We start from the raw sequence: 12,163 nt of genomic DNA, 5'->3' as shown, positions 1-12,163 counted from the left end.
TGTCTTGTTTCTAAACCATAGGGATTACCTTTATAATAGCCTCTAGCGCTCATTTAAAAAATAACTAAAACAATAAATCTGTCACCATAATCTGATAACATCAGATGCTGCTACCAGAGGTATTTCTTAATTTGTTCTTCTGTGTTAACATGTATTGGGAACAACAAAGTCCCTTTCAAAGACCAAAACATATTGTAAAAAGACTTAAATTGGTGAAAAAATGTGTATTCATCAACCCCATTATAAAAACAAAGTATTATGATTTTAGTAATAGATATTTATTTACCTCTAAGCTATCAATAAGACAGATCTACAGATATAAACCTAAAGGCAACAATACACATCTAACATAATGACTGATGATTGATATGATATTAATAACCTGGGGGTATGACTTTGTGTATTTATTATTTCATTCATGAGACATTGTAGTAATTAGAGGGAAATATTTGTACAAAGGTTAAATGAAGACCAATGTTGATTTATTGGCTGATGAAAATACAGATACAAACAAGTCATTTTTGATATTATTCGACTAGGTCTTTTTTCATATAAGCATGCTTGATTGACAAATGAAAACTATATGGTATATAAAACAGATGTAAATTAAGAGGGGGGCAGGACCTTTTTTTCAGGATTTCGGAATTGACCCTTTCAAGGTCCAGGATTTCTTTTTTCAAATTTCAGGATGTAGGGATTTAATTTTTTTCAGATTCAGGACCCCAGGATTTCATGTTTTTAAGCCCAGGATTTCGTGATAAGGACCCCTCCTATCCCCCCCTCAATTAAGTACTCAGAAATCGGGAATCCTGGTACTCTGCTTAGTACAAAGCAGCATATCTTTCTTTTACATAATTCATAGGCGGATCCAGGGGGGGCCCGGGCCCCCCCTTTCGTGTGAAAAATTTGGTTGATTATATAGGGAATCATTGAAGCATGACTGGTGAGGCCCCCCCCTCTTTTGGTCAGTCAGTGGGCCCCCCTAAGGAAAAGTTCTGGATCTGCCACTGACATTGTCCTTAATATGCATGTAATAGTTGATGCTGGACATTAAAAAAGCAATCAGTTAATCAATCTGTTTGTTTGTTAAAATCAAATCTACAAAACTAATTGACTTGGGTTAACTGGTCCAGACATAGCTCACTCACTGTACAGGGTATCAAACAACAGTATTCTGAGAATAGAGTAAATATCAAATTTCCAAAAAAAAACATCCATTTCTACTTTTGTAAAGATTTCAAGTCAATATCAATAAACTATCAGCATAAAAATATGTAAAATATTATAGATCTTTTCTTTTCGCCACCAAATCAATATCTATTAACATATGGTGCCAGTTATTTCAATTAATTTGTCATAGGAAATTCTATGCACATGAATCAAATTACTTCACTTAAATGACTATATGTATTTTGAAAAATTTATATAGGGGTTTAAAGAAATTTCATTTACTTAAGTTTTAATTACATGACATAAATATAACTTTTAATTTCAATTTCGTGTTAAAAATGAAAGTAAATTACATTTTAAGATTGTTTTCGTTAATTATTTTGCTGTGTTAATTGGTTCACTCCTTAAAACATATAAAAGTGAAATATTATTTATAATTTCAATTTCTGGTTAAAAATAAAAGTGAATTACATTTTAAGAAAGTTTTCGGTATTTTTTTTGCGTTGTTAGTACACTCCTTAAAACATGTACCATTAAAAAAAAAATACAAACTCTTACTTACATTTAGGTATTTATAAGTTGTCTAATTATGGCCATTCTTATACCGCTGCGCTCAAATAGGAAACTAAATTTTCTAAAAGTCCCTATTCTGTCTGCTTAAGCAAATAATTTCAAATGATATGGTTTAATTGTCAACAAAGGTTTTCCATAAGTTTATCAAAACAATAAATCACATCAGCCCAAAGGAAGGAAAACATAAGATTAGACTTTATCAAACTAAATCAATAGACAATACATGTAAAAAGACTGATTATTATACCTGCTCCTGTAGGGTACCTGCTATCAATAATCCTAATTTATAAAATGAATCAGATAAGTCTACAGCCAATTTCCTGGTTTCTAATTTGACTCAAGGAATTCTCCCTCATACATGTAGTTCACCACCTGAGACATCAAAGATTACCTGTTACAGGTATGCTGAGTCACAAAATCAATTATTGGTCATCTCCCATCAATTAACCATCACTTTACTATAAACCATCAGACATTGTTATTCTTGGTCAATAAATATGTCCCCTCTATACACATCAGGACATAATTATACCATTATCTCATTAATACATAATGCAACATAGTATTTAAAGTCCATTATTCCGTAATGGTCTGTAATGGTCTAGGGTTGTAAATGGTGTATTAACACAGCAAATAATTGCCCAAAACTATCTTAAGATTACAAATCCTAAATAAAGCCCATAATCTTATTCAAATTTATTTTATCTTCTGCAGAGACATACTTAATTTACACACCAGGCCAGAATAAACTGAAGATTTCATTTACCAAGAACAAATAAAATCTGGCCCTATTTTGAACTTTTAAATATAATGTGGCATAAAAGTTCATTTATTTTTCAATATTGATGTTTAGTTTTACTGGTTTATAACACTGATTATCCTTCCCCCAAGATATACTTAATCTCAGGGAATTAAGCAAATTATAAAGTCATTAAATAAAGTTATTAAGTCACTGATAAACCAGTTACTTATAGAGCAACAATCAATTATCACAAACTTTTAGCTATTCTCTTATGTAGACAGTAATTCTACCCAACATTGTTTCAAATAGTAACCAATAAATACATAAGAGGTTAAATAAAGGAACAGCGAAAGAATCTAAAGGGGAACTGAAACTCATAAGTCGAAAATAAACTGACAATGCCAAAGCTGAAAAATATACACAAAGATGTAAACACTCCGTATAAGCCATTGACAAAAATCAGGGGCGGATTTAGGAGGGGGCGTGGTGGGCGTGCGCCCACCCCCCCCCCCCCCCCCCCCCCCAAAAAAAAATTTGCAAAGCATGGGTTTACTCCAACATATTTAAGTATCAGAAGAGACCATTACATCTTTTTTAACATTCAAAGTATATAAAACAGTCAGTTTAACAGAATCAACGTGATTACTTATCAACTGACCTACGCTTTATTAAAGTTCTATAAATTATTTCAAAGGAAAGTGTCGAATGCGGAGCTGCGTTTGATGACAAATATAAAAGTTTTTTTTAAGCAGTTAAAGTAAAAACTAATGTTACATTGCATTTCCGGTTTTTATAATAGATTTCTTTGATAATCGAAGTTCCAAAACATCCCTTACTCAATTTCAAAATGTCATCATGACACGGTCAAAAAACTATCGGCAGGTGAGATTCTTTCATAATATCCGTTATGGAAGATAGAAATACTGTTTCAAGCGAAAAGTTAGTTTGTTTATTTGTATCTCTGTGTCTATATTTGTTTCTCACTTGCAAACCTAAATATTTAGCCGAATACTGTACCGAATTACATGCTTGGAATCCCAAGAAAATAAAGATAACTGCGTAAATGCATCTCATTCTGATTTTAGTTGTTTTGTTGCGAACACAGTAAAGTCTGGCCCAACCTCCGAAAATTAAAAAAGTAAAAAAAACAGATATTATGAAAGGACAATTAAAAACCACTGGTAAAAGTAGAAATTTTCGTTTGCAAAATATATTGGTCAGGTGAGAAATTGTGATCTGTCTCGTCTCACTTTGCGTCCGTCTGTCCGCCCGTCTATCTGTAGATTGTTGTCAGGTGTGGATTAAGGCGGTTTCAACTTGAAACTTTAATTTTTACCACACAAAAGTTAGAGATATCTACATTTCATCCCTTTGGAAGAATATTTCAATAATTTTACCTAAAAATAACTCCAAAATTTTTTTGCCTTGCTTCGCTCGGCAAAAATACATTTTGCGCCCCCCCTAACTGGAAATCCTGGATCCGCCCCTGAAAATATATAAACTTTCACAATGCAAAGCCCTACTGAAATAAGCCATATCCAAAAATAAATAATCTGTTCTAAAGAAAGCATATAAAACCTTTGACACAAATATATAAAATATCCCAATTCAAAGGGATGAAATACCTAGAGTTTGATGAGATGTAATATAATTTGTAAGTTCACCTGGCTATGACAGTACCAAGGTCTTCACATAAATCATTTTTATTTCAATATAACTATATAGATTTAAAATTTTAATAGCCTTGTCATAATGACTTTGTACAAGTAATTTCCTTACACTGTCATAATGTTCTAACAAGTTAGAATCATGTTACCATCAAACCCTTTTAAGATATAATTATTGTCATTTATAATCTGTGTCAAATTATCTTCTATTTCATAACAGAAATGAAATCCTAGATGAACCAAACCATTATCATACATAATTTTACATTTAGCTCTAGTTTTTTAAAATATGATCTAAACACATATCAGTAAAATGTGTATACCTTTCACCAAATCGTAAGAAATGTTCTTTAACAAAGGTTCTACGGAGCCAACAAAATTGTAGAAAACTTCCCTTGTGTTAGTTTTCTTTACTCAAACTGCAATCTAGTATATGAAAATTCACAAATATGTGTTTCCATTATAGATAAAAGTATATACACTGGAGATATGTCACTCAGACAGCAACCCAATGAAAAAATAAAAATAAAAACTCATTAGAGGTCAGCAAATAACAAGTGAAAAGAAAAGTTATAAAGGTCTTCATTACTTCAAGTCTTCCAAAGATCTGTCTCCACTGTCATATCCTCTAAATAACAAAAAAAAACAACTAAACACAACTACTAACTTCCTAACTTGGAACATGCATGTAAACTTGAAAAAAGTGTCAAATAGTTTTTGTTAGCACTCAATCCTCACTAAATGAATACTGTTTGAATATATCTATTTGTAAAATGTATTTATATGTAAAAATGTTTGTTAATTTAATATATAACCCCCTCCCCTACAATGGAGGAGGCAATTTTTTTACGGTAAATCTTTTACCATTGTCTCTTTGTCTGTGTCTGTTCATCAGTCCAATGTGAAACTTATACATACTGCTAATTTTAAATATCACAAAACATGTGCACAGAGCAAGTCTGAACTGAGATGAAGTCACTTTCACAATTCTCGAGTAATGTCTGTTTTAAATGAAGTAAGTTGTAAAATTTGCTGTTTTTGTACTCTCACTTCAGTTGGCCTCAACTAAATGTGATGTTACTTATACACAATGGTTTTCACCAACCAAAACAGATCAAGTTCAAGTTTTGGTGGGATCACTTTTGTATTTCTTGAGTTATGTCCCTTTGTAAATTGAAAACTGGAGAATTTGCAAGTTGGTGCATCTGACTGTCCAATGGAAAAATTCTTCATTTATTTTTAAGTACAGACATTTCAAATACAGAACCCCTGAAGTTGAAGTTAATCTGAATGTATTAAGGGTATACAGCCATGTCAGATATATGGGATATTCCTAAGCATTGAAATTCTATAAGCAGGATATGGCAGAGAAAATAAATCAGAGGGAATCAAATATTCCTGGCTTGGCGTTGTGGCTTGACCATTGTACCCACCCGACAAACATTAAGAGTCTTGTTATTTTTAATGGTTTAAAAGATATCATCCAGACTATTAACCAAAATTTTTCACAAATTCAGTCTATCAATTATAACTGACATTGGCTTTTGACCTAGAAACCACAAAATCTAAAGGAGTCTTCTAAACCACAGGATAGAAAAAAGTGCCTGTGTACTTAACCCATTTAGATATTATCTAATCAAGTATGATTAAGTTTTTTGTATTTATAGCAGCTGAAAGATAAATGTCTTGATACCCCTACAGATTGATCCCAGGGTGTCCTGATGACATTCACCATATTATAAGCAGACTTTAACTACAATGCAACTCAGATATATCAAATTAATGAATAGTACCATGATATGCTGTTAATAATCTAAATTTTTAAACTATTTTGGGCCCTTAACTCTGGAAAAACAGCTCCTGCAAATCTTTAAAACTTAACAGTATTTTGTGTTTTAAGAACAAAATAGCATATATATCTTTATTCTCATAAACCAAAGTACAATGGTACAGAGACAGCAAGAACAAATGTCATAATACTGTTTTTACAGTCACTCTGAAATTTTTACTTTTGTTACCTGTATACAGGTGATAAAATAGGTGTCCCAGGTAGCAAAACAAAGCTGATTAAATAGAATGATATTTCAAATGTTCCTTCTTTGTTCAATGAATACACATAATAGTATTAAAGGTTGAGTGTGAACTGCTGTATTTAAAGTTTCACCAAATTAACAATACAAGACTAATATAGAAACACAAACATTTATTCATCCAATTCTTTACTCAATATTAACTTCCATTTAAAAAGTCATGATTAAATACAAATGTTAAAAAGAAATAAATCTTTCCTGTAAGCAAACTTTGCAGTAACACAAATTTCCCAGACTGTCAGTCAGTAAAAACTTTAGTGCCAACACTGTCAATTATGTATTGTCTGTAGAGAATCAACTTTTAAGACACTGCTCTGGTAAGAACTTGTGGTTTTGAAAACCACCATTTTCAAAACCACCATTCAGAGCAAAATCTAGGATTCGTGGTTATGAGTCCTGACCTTATTAATTTTGATATGCAGAGCAAAACAAATTTCCTCTTTTATCTTAGAATAGGGAGTCAAAGAGTTATTGACATATCATGAAAAATCTGATTGCTTAAAAATTGACATTTACTTACAATATTACAAATCTTAAACATAATTGAGTTTCTGAAAATGAATTTGGATTGGCTGTCAAGGAATTCTGTGATCTTTTTGCCATCTGGCACTTGACCTAATGACGTCATACAACTAATAACTTTTGCTCTGTGAATACATTTCACCTTTGTAATATCCAGTATGTATACATGAATATCTGTGATATCCAGGAATGGCAGGCAAATCGTGATACGGCATATCTTCAATGACTTGCTCATATCTTGCAGGCAGTAAAACATAAGCATGAGGTGAATACGAAACAAACCTGTCACTTTCTTTCTCTTTCAATCATGTCAAAAGTTCTATAACAAAACGCTCTTCAAAGGGAGTATACATGAAAAACTAGATATAAACCAAGATAATCTTAAATGCAGATACTAAGCATAAAAGCTGAGCATACTTAGTTTTTTAATTTTTTGGCTAGATTTGTTAGAACTATCAACCAATGCTTTGTTATGTATAGACTAGAAGCTGTCCTTAAACAATTTTAAAACTTTAAAAAAGAAAGCATAAACAGGATGAGGCTGGTACACATACAACCCCTAAAACAGGAACAAATATGACAACAGATATGGCTGATACGGAAAAGTTAAAGTATATTCCCTTCCGTATAGACAGACCTGTACATTATCTATAATAATTGCTTACTCTGCCTACACCTCCTGTCAGAGTACTTACATGTAAATATCTACAACCTACTACACTCCAACCAAATCTACCCAATACAAACTAGTAATCCAATGTTCAGCCTTAGGGTGGACACAAAAAAGTGTTTCATACATTAACACATGTAGTTACAATGTCATTAACACCTGAACTGATCAGGTGTAAAGAATAGGTAAATAGCATCACCTGGACATCAAAGGATAACATGAAACTTTCACTTTGTGGTACCAGTAATCTTATCATGGTTATCTATTCTTACACCCATGTACAACAGCAAACTTTACACAACAACAGATATAACATACATCTAAACGTCATGTATCTCTTACCTATGTTAATTGACTTTGATCATGTTCTATTATAGATAAATACAGATTGTCACACAATGTTAAGATTGGATGTGACAAATGTCAGGATTCGATGCTTTATGTTGACTCTCTCCTTTTTAACATTATAACCAAATATAAGAGTTATTTGTAAATAAGACAGCAATCTAGCAATACAAAAAGCCTCTAAATGACATATCATTACATATATACCTATAATAATTCTGCCCTACTTTACCACTCTAATATCATGTCAAGATACCTACCTTCCCAAATGTATCTATATGAATATGACACTGCAGTACTTAGATACTTTGCAGCACATCTTGATAAGCCTAAGACTTGTAAACATTTTGCCATTTAGATTTAGAAATACTGGGACCTTAAAAGTTTTAACTGAACATAATTCATACCAAATGAATCCATTAACTATTGTGCCAACACATTAACACTGACAGATGTGGCAAATGTTATATGGGTCTAAGTTTATGGGAAAAATTAGCTCGTCCCAGGACAATTACATGACAAAAATTTAAAACATGTGAAAGTTCACACTTAACAGGTCTGACAATTGTGTAATAATCTTGTTAAGTTTCATACTTCCTGTCTATTTACTCTATGGGCATATTTCTAATTTGGCAATATAATGTGTGTAACAACCACTTCAAGTATCAAACTGTTGATATAGATAAACAATAAAAATAGTATTACCTTAAATTTAGCCTTCAGTCAAAATATCACCTTGTATAAACTATAAACGTCCTATATACTGTAGGTCTGAAAAGTAAATAATGGTATGTGTAGTGATTTACCTGCCTAATTACCTGTAATAGATGACTAAACACCTGTCGTCACATGTATATCTACCTGAGGGTCTTCCCCAGTCTATATTTAGAAACAGTACACCTACATACCAGTGTAGTTCTTGTATGAATGAAAGTTTGTTTACAACCATAATTTAAACTTAAAGAAAAACAATATATCATTTTAATAAAAACAAATTACAAACCATTATATATACCTTTTTTAAAAGTTAATTAACATTAATTTACATGTTACCTTGAGATTCCTTTACAGGACAATGTTCCAAATTTAAAAACAATAAATATTAGTCAAACATAACAATGTAAAACTGATGACAATTTAAATATTTTAGGACAATAGACTTACATATTTATGTAGGATGTTGTGTATTCTATCAAGATTTAAATTAATCCAATTAACAAAGAGATTTAATTATAACATGACTAACAATTTAAAGTATTTGTGATAATCTGACATATCCAATATGTAATCGAGTATGTAATACAAATTATCATTGTTTACAGATAATCTGCCAGATGTGTAGGATGCTAAGGCCAAATAATAATGATTATACAATTGTTGAATGTCATAAAAAAAATGTGCATTTCTCAGGCCTAACAGAACGGACCCATCAAACATAGTATCAGATGTTCTAGAAAAATGAGACATATAATGTTTTAAACTAGCTCATCCTATAGAGTTGTTTAAAAAATAGGTATTTCTAAGGCCATTTTGTTTTTTAAACAAATGCATATATATGCAGACAAACTCAACCCCACTGAGTTTTTTTAATGCTCTATAAACATTTGCATGACTAAGGTTCAACAGGAATCAATAGATGATTGCTAAGTCTCTTATAAATACTCCATTATGCAATTACGATATCCTTTATTTATTGTGACAAACTAGCTATCTGGATTGGCCTTTATAACCTTTTTTTCCAGCTTCACTGATGAGTCTTGTGTGGACGAAACGAACTTCAGCATAACAACTTTCAATCTAAATGGTACCTATGATGATATAAAAATGAAGACAATGAGACATCTCTTCACAGTTTATTTTTAAATACTTGGTTGATATGCCACTGCTGGTGGAGTTTTTCACTAGCCCAGTAGGCAGCATTAATTACAATTGATATGGTCATAATTATAAATTAACAGTTTACAAAACTTTTAATTTTCCAAATATGAGGGATTTTCTACCATACAGATGAATTTAACAAAACTTTTAGCTATTGTGGCTCCTCAAATTTAATGCTCTTCAGCTTTGTACTTCATTTTTTAAATTCTTTTGATTTCAGCTTCACTGATGAATTTTGCGAATACAAAACACTGTCTGTAAACAACTTCAATCCTATTATCTATGATGTCATATAAGTATTTATTTATTTTTGGCACTATTCTTTTGTTAATATCTATATATATATATATATATATATGTAATTATCATACTGATGTGCAGTAGTTATTAATCATAAATTTGATTGATAACTGGATACCATAAGAATTAAGAAGATGAGTTTATTGAATTCATCTGCATTCACTGATGCAGGCATAAGTAGAAGACACTTACTCTCTGTCAATGAACCAAATCTTGCTCCTTTTGGAGTCCATGTAATTATCCCATTTTACACAACCCAACAACTTATAAATCATAAAAACTCTTGTTATATAACTCATAGGCAAAATTTATATAGTGAAAATAATACTGCAAAAAAAAAAAACCTTTACATACCGGTTCTATATTGTCCATTACAACATCTGGCATTTTCTGAAAAATATTTAAAAAAACATTTTGATACTATGGAAACATGTTGTTTTTATGACAGCTATAACCTTTAAATTATTATATCAATCAATATCTATGAACTTAATCTTGTTCATAAATTAAGCTGTCATCTGAGGGTCAATGCAACTTTAGCAGTCCCAAAATAAAATGAAAATAAATGTGAGAAGCTTGAAGTTAAGTGATGCAATTTAAGTTTAGAATTAAAAAACATTCAGTACACACTATTGGAAAAAAAACATATGCATAGGAAATTATCAATAACTATCCTTAAAAGCATGTAGCAGGATAGCAGACCCCATATCAAAATTTAAATAAATTTGTGTCTAGTCATGATTTTGGGTATTTGCTAAATTTGTATTAAAATAGTAAAATATACAGCTATGCCTAATTTCACTTTAGTACACCATAACACTACATTAAAATTTTTAAATAACAAAGATACAGGAATCAAAGATTTTTTCTCTCACTTTCCTATGTAAATTCCCCTGTCAAGACTATACTGCATTAGATAAAATAGTTGACCTGAAACTGATATAACTTTTGACAAAAAAACATTGTCTTCAAGATTTCTGATAATACTTTGCTTGATGTCAAAGGTTAAAACCCATTCAATGTCAATAAGATATGGATTATTGTGAGAAGATCACGAAAACAGTTAATGTTAAATCAAGGAGTACTTTATACCATTTTACCAAGGATTAGTTTAGTAATTTTAATGCTAAAAAAATGGCATTTTTGCACCAAAGGGAGATAAATTGGAGCTTTTTCAATCATATCTACATTTTAAATGTCACCTGGCCAACACGAATTAATTTTTTGGGATGATTTTTGTATTGTATGATAAAATAACAATTACTAAAGTGAACAAATAAAATATGTTATGAAAAATTAATGATCAATTTCAGACTGAAAATCTTATATCCGGAAACCTGTTACCTAATTATTTTCTGAGACAAGTGTCTGTGCCACAGAAGGTCAAAAGAAGATTAAGGTTGTAAAATTATTTGAGCTGTCCATCTGACATGCCTTTGTAAATTATTGATTGAAATGGACATTAGAAAAGTGATTTAAATTGAGTAAATGAGTGGACCCTGTCAAATGGAATGCTGCAGGCGATTGTTTAATTTCCAGTTATCTAAGGAATCTCAAACCAGTAAAGTTTATAATTTTCTGACACATTTTTCATCATCCAGTTGCTGCAATGCCTTTTCTTGTGATCTTGCAGGCTTGTCTGTTGTGTATATTAAACATTGCCAGTCAATATTCTTTCGGATATGAACCTTTTTCTTGAACAAAATCTCACAATATTATAGTGTGGCTTAACTTGAATTAACTCTGTTAACATAAATCTTTTAAAGATTCCATCGCATACAATTACCCCATGACTTCAGTGTCAAGCTTTGTTTTACTCTGTTTATATTTCCAACTTGAAACTGCGAAACTTGATCAAACTTTTAATCTCTTTTATGACATGGTAATATAGTAGAACAACAAGAGTTGTCTTTCTTCTACTAATGTAAACCTTGTGGTTAAACCCTGGACTTCTGACACACTCAGCCATCACAAGAGCAACATAACCTAGATAAACCACAAACTAAGGAAGCTGTTCTGAAAGAAACAAAGAATATACAAACACGCTTAACGAAATAAACAGTTTTAGACATACAGATAGAAAGACTGAAACATTTTAGATCCATATTCTAAAAGATCGAGAGGAAGACAACATCAAAAGATTCATTCCCGAACTACTAATATTTACTAAAGGTATAGAAAACAACGCATAGATAAAAAAAAATAT

At 31.1% G+C, this 12,163-nt stretch overlaps 1 protein-coding gene across 6 annotated transcripts in view; it reads right to left on the bottom strand.

The window, feature by feature from the left end:
* Window positions 1–11,862, bottom strand: part of LOC134691959 (protein FAM110B-like) — a 30,975-nt gene extending 19,113 nt beyond the window's left edge. The window contains exons 1-3 of one of the 6 annotated variants that reach the window (XM_063552301.1): window positions 11,744–11,862; window positions 10,312–10,347; window positions 8,485–8,550 (exon numbers count right to left, since the gene is read on the bottom strand). The gene's annotated coding sequence lies outside the window, so the exon portion shown is untranslated. The other 5 variants (XM_063552317.1, XM_063552302.1, XM_063552327.1 and 2 more) reach the window with 5 other exon arrangements.
* Window positions 11,863–12,163: the final 301 nt, after the last annotated feature.

The sequence above is a fragment of the Mytilus trossulus genome, chromosome 1 (assembly GCF_036588685.1).
Source record: "Mytilus trossulus isolate FHL-02 chromosome 1, PNRI_Mtr1.1.1.hap1, whole genome shotgun sequence".
Lineage (NCBI taxonomy): Eukaryota > Metazoa > Mollusca > Bivalvia > Mytilida > Mytilidae > Mytilus > Mytilus trossulus.
Note: the sequence above shows the minus strand (reverse complement) of the source record. Positions and strands in the feature narration are given on the sequence as shown.